This window comes from Cavia porcellus, unplaced genomic scaffold, assembly GCF_034190915.1.
Source record: "Cavia porcellus strain 051 isolate PalLab524CR breed Dunkin Hartley unplaced genomic scaffold, mCavPor4.1 scaffold_9, whole genome shotgun sequence".
NCBI classification, from domain to species: Eukaryota; Metazoa; Chordata; class Mammalia; order Rodentia; family Caviidae; genus Cavia; species Cavia porcellus.
The window spans coordinates 37,651,103-37,657,014 of NW_026947492.1; the positions used below are offsets into that span (position 1 = coordinate 37,651,103).

Genomic DNA, 5,912 nt, shown 5'->3' on the forward strand with positions numbered 1-5,912 from the left:
TAATTAGTCAGTACATTTGATAATTGCAAAGTGATGGAAGGGGAAAGTCTAAAACAATTATAAAGGAAATAAAAGTTTATTTTAATATAAAATAAAATATAAGGAATGAATAGAAGGGAAAATTAAAAACATTTAAGTAAACCTAAAATACTTATGGGAAATATTTCTATGTATACATACTTAGTCTATTAGATGGTTATATAAAGTTTTAATGCTGATGAATATGTTATACATGTTGCCTTAGGGACATGAACAGAGGAACAAGGAAAGGAAAGGAGAAAAGACTGTTGTAGATAAAATGAATTTGCTCATCTGTAGAAGAAAATATTTTCCTTAGAAAGTTAAAAGATTCTTGTATTAGTAATTTACATGTTTCTGTTGAATGGTTGTGAGGTATTTAAATATGTCAAATTATAAAATCGTTTGAATTGTAAAAAGCTAGAGGAAGAATGCACTTAAAACCTTGCAGGTTGCTAACTAATCGCAGGAGTACTTAAAGGGAAGTGGAAATGTCAGGATCATAAATTAGCTTTTACTTCAGTGAAAGTCTTGATTAATCTGAGGACATAACATCTGGACGTGAGTAGAGATCCAGAAAGCTGTCATTACTAACTTCCCCGTCTCCTGTCCTCTAATCTAAGAGTGATTTATCTGAAGGTGAAGTGATGATATATTAGTATCAATTGAAATAGTTGTGTAATTCTAATAGTCAACAGAAAGTTTAAAAAACTTTTGCAAGCCATGTGAAATCTGTTTGAAAATATTCCCATTTTAATAGTCTTGAAAACTAGTTAAAATCATCATTGCTATTTTGAGTCTCTTTGCTCACTCTGTAGATGTACTTTATTTATAGTTTTTATTTATTCCATACAACTATACATTATTTTATCTTTGATATTACTGATAGCTTGGCAAATGTTAAGAAAAACATCTCAGTGTTATAGTATTATTTTATATATGAATAAGAACTGCTTTCCAAGGAGGGGATGAAGAAAAATTTTAAAAGGAGAGAGAAGAATGAAATATTTTCTTTCAATTCTACACTTTTATATGAAAGATTTTCCTAATACGAACAACTAAGAATATGTTCTTCCCATTGGAACTAAGTTTAGTAAAATTTCTCTAATCAAGAAATAAAAAAAGAGAAAAATCTAGGGCCAAGCTTTTAAGAGAAAGATGTGTTAGGAGTTGAAGTGTAGCTATTGTCAAAGACAAATTATACCTATCCATGTCACTGGACCTCAGCACAGACAGGGCAAAAAATGAAATGAGAGGGGTGAGCCCCTGGGGAGGTTCCGTGGTCCTTATTTATTTGACTAACCTTAAGAATTATCAAAAGTCATCTAGTTTTAGAAGCATTATCAGCTACTTAGGTCAAGAAGAAAACTAACTTTGAAAAATGACTGCAAAGAAAGCATAAGAAATTTCACAACAGTAAAATTTTGTTTACAGTAATGTTAAGAAAACAAATCCCTATATGGATTAATAGAATGTATCAAGTATAACATGTCTCAGAGTAAAAGCATGAAAATCTTTTGAATTATCAAAAACAAATTTGCAGAATATAAAGAAATGGAAAAAATAATGCAAACATATAAGAACATCAAAAAGAACATGCACTGCAGCCTTGCATCGTAACATTTTGAATTTCTGAACTGACTTTTTTATGAAATTCTTCTAACTAATGACAATACAGAAAAAGAAACTCTCTGAGTGAAAATATAGAACTGAAACAATTACTTTGGTGCCAGTATTAGAAGTATGACCAAGACCAGCTAGAGGTTTGGTTAACATGTGAAGAATTTGTGTCTTCCTTTAATAAAAAGTAGTAGTTGAATAATATATTTTGTGAGATGCATGGATGTCCTTTTAGACACAGTTTAATGACCCGTAACTATCCATATACGTGTGTACACACACATACTCATAAATCCCATGAGATTATTCATTTGTATGAAGTCAACAATTAGAAATTGTGGCAATATTAAATGTTGGTAAGTGAACTGTGGTTTATGGTAGGGATACGCACTTATCCCTCAGGACTCAACATTAAGGCTTATTTCTAGATGTTCCTCATACCTTAAAGCCTGATGAAGCCTCAGGTAGGGAGTTTCCAAAGTGACTGGATTAGGACAATGAATGTGGTTTATGTGATGATACCGGAATTAAGGCTATGGATAATATTAGCCCTCCATCCTGGGTGTGGATGGCACCAATCAATAGGTTTATAGCCTGGATACAATTTTGGAGAGAGGGAAGGAAGGCTTGCATGCTGATGCTTTCTGCCTGTCGTAGTATGCCATGAACTGTTTCTCCTCTGTAATACCTCCTGCCATCCACCCTGACTTAGAGCTAGCTAACTATAAACTGGAATTTCTACAAACTGAGCTTAAATAAATTATCTTCTTTACCTTTGGATGTCAGGATTTTGGTTTAGAACGATGAACTCCCACAATTGTTCCAGGTTTTTTCTATATCAGTGACTATTCAATGTAACTCTAGTATGCAAAAAAAAAAAATAGTTGCAAACAGTATCTTACATGGCTGCTTCCAGGGTAGATCTGTTTTAATCATATTTTCCTCACTGGTCAGGTATCATGAATCACAATGTGACTTGTGAAAAAATTTGTTTAAGCCACTTAACATTGAAGTCATAAGACTCTTCCTGTCTGAATAAAACTCTGCATATAAATGTTATTATTCACTGATTAAAAACATACTGAGTTGCAGTGATCTATATCTCCAACCAATTCAATTTTCTTGATTGTCTGATTTTCTTGATTGAATGATACTTCTATAAGAAAATTTATAATTAATATTCAATTATAATACAATGTTCAAACATCAGGCCTGGTATCTGTATCACAGGATATATTGTTGGTTACACAAAAATAGTCACTTAAACTATATAGTATAAAAGGCCATTTTACATAGAATGACTGATTAAAATACTAGAACATGTACTTTGGTTATGCTAGCATCACTTATCTATAGACAAAGGGAATGTGTCCAGTTTCTCAGAAAGTGATGATCAATGATAACATAGATACTATGTTAGTGTAGTAAATATTCTAAGTCCGAAGTAACAGGAAAACATAGAGGAAACATATTTTACAAACTTCTTTCCAGAAAAGAAATGTTTCCCTTTCAATCAGGAAAGGCATAAGGATAATTTTAAAGCAGGGAAAGAAACCTGTTAAAAGTACATGAGGTCTATTTACATTCTCTTTTCATTTTTTATAGCATCATTTTGTGTATGGAACTTTATAAATTGAGAGGAGACATAGAGTATCATCAAAACCATTCACACTAGTACATTTCTTGACATCTAACAGTTGTAGAAACCTTTATACTGAAAATGTAATTTTGTTGTTTTAACTAAAGTTTGGTGAATTATTTAGAAGGAAATGTTTGTTTTAATTCATCAATGTTTCTCAGATGGAACGACTTACAAAATAAGGCCCTTAGTGTGTGTGTGTGTGTGTGTGTGTGGTGTGGTGTTAACGACTTCTATTTGACCTAAACAGTTAAAAGTTACTTAGTTTAATTTAATTGTATGCTACTGCCATCTGTTTGAAAGTTTCTAAACAACAGTTTTGTAGGTTATGTCAGTATATCTCCCCAAAGCCTCAGGCAGTCATGAGGGTGGGCTTCTACAGTTTGTGGTTGATTCTTGGTCCAATGTTGGGATTATGGGTGTGAGTGCTGCACTCATCCTAGGGTGGGTAATTTACATACAATGTAAGGGACAGAAAGATGCTTCTCTCCACTCCTCGCTCTTTTATTCTTGTTACATGTTCTGTCTTCCACTACCATGAACTGTTTTCCTCTGCCATGTGCCATTCTGCCTTGGACCCAGGTGATTATGGGCTAAAACCTCCACATACTGTTAGTTAAACAAACTTTTCCTCCTTTAACTTTTGATGTTGGGTATTTTGTCCAAGCAATGAGAAAAAAATAATCAACATGTACGGTTATCTAACTTTCATTTCTAAAAACTTTATTGTAAAAGTCTCTAACAGAGTTAAACTCATGATAAAACCATAATAAATGATGGTCAGTTGGAAAGTGAGCAAGATGTAAAATGTTCTTCATATTAGAATTTGTTTAATGAGATTTTCTAAAATGTCTCAAAGTACAGCTAAATAAGTTTTGTTCATTCTTCCCAAAAGCTCAGTATGTTCCTATTAAGACAAAATTAACAGCAGAAAATCTTTTCTGTTGAGGAGTATCAGTCAGAAATTGAGATGCTGAGGAATCCTATCTGGTATATCACATGATGAAATATATCAGGCTGTACAGGCAGAGTTAGAAAAAATATAAAATGGAAGTTGATCACTTTTTGGGAAATACATTTAAACCCTGACAGTGTCTACTCACTTTTAAACCCTGTTATATTTGATGTTGGATCATGGACGTGATGAGGTTTTCTTAATGCATGATGAGAACTAGAATTAAATTATTCAAAATAAGGGCTGCACGAAGTTAAGTTTCTTTAGAAATTTATGGGTTTGATCTAAAGGCACAAATTAGATGAGACTCTATTAGTGTTTCTTGTCTTCTAAATTATTGAACATTCTCTATTGGTTAAAAAGGATGCATATCAATATTTGAATAGTCAAAGGAGTGAGTTTAGAAAACATTATCCTGAGCATCCTTCACATTTACCACGCTAATAGGAAGTTCACTTGAATACAGGCAATGGATCTATGTCCATGTGGCTGAACTAACAAGGGTAGAGCTTTATACAATGCATCAGTATTTATGCAACAAGCTAACTGTAATGTGTCAAATCCTTTGGATTATGTATATGATGTATGATGTTCATGCTATATGCATGAGATGTGTCTCCTTTAAACCTTGCTATGATATAGACATGTTACCTGTTTGAGATATAAAAAAAATATAATATGGCAGTTATTTAAGTTTAAAGCTTAAGTGAAGTTTATGTTTCAAAACTTTTTTAAAAATTCCTGCTTCTCCGCATATAGTGAGGAGGGTAGGTAAGATTAAGTTTTACCTATGAAAATGGTCAACAGCAAGGAAGAAATTGAGTCACGAAGACAGTGTAGGATACAAGAATGGATTGACAACTTCTAGTCTTGGGCATAGATGCAAATAAACTTACATGCCATGAAGCCACCATTAGTTTGAATTACTCTTAACTCATATCCAAAAGTAATTTTAATGTGCATAATACAAATTATCAGTTACTTATATTTGATAAGCTCTGTCCAAATTCTGAATTTCCACTCCTATTATTATTTTACTATTTAATGGAAAATACAAATGCAAGTAGATATTCCAAAGTGATATTGTAAATGCAGAGAGAAGGGACATGCAGCAGAATCAGACTCCCCAACCCGGGAAGCATTAACTACTCTCTCACCCTCAGCCTCCACGTTAAATTGATGAGCAAGTCCAAGTGACTCTTCCACAAAGCCCATCACTTGTCTATGTCTTTCTTGTCATACTTAGAGCTGGCATTTTCATTGTATCCTTCTTCAGGGACTCACATGTTTTTGAACTACTGTTTTCTGGCTTGTAACCCCTCATAACATTTCCAGTACTCTGTTGAAAATCTGATAAATAATTTATTATTGTTAAAATACACTAAATTTATTATTCTTAACATACACTAAATGTCTAGGCTTATGTTGTCTATGTAGAAAATAGTTAATAAGTTTAATAATTTAAGAGAGATTTTTGTACATATTATTTATGTTTAATGATCCCATGACTTAAAATGATGTACTCATAATCATAAAAAAATACAAAATACAAACATTTCTGAAAAATTAGCTATCATTTTAACAGGATATACTTACCTAAGTAGAGTATCAGTTTCAGAAATATATTGTAGATTTTGTATAATAGTTAACTTTGTGCAAAAATATTGTTGTAAAGAAAAA

The 5,912-nt window shown here is 32.3% G+C and overlaps 1 non-coding gene across 1 annotated transcript; it reads left to right on the top strand.

The window, feature by feature from the left end:
- The first annotated feature begins 4,792 nt into the window (after positions 1 to 4,792).
- LOC111757709 (small nucleolar RNA U13) lies at positions 4,793 to 4,893 on the top strand. The gene has a single exon (XR_002791990.1). It is a non-coding gene; the product is annotated as a small nucleolar RNA U13 (small nucleolar RNA).
- The last annotated feature ends 1,019 nt before the right edge of the window (positions 4,894 to 5,912 follow it).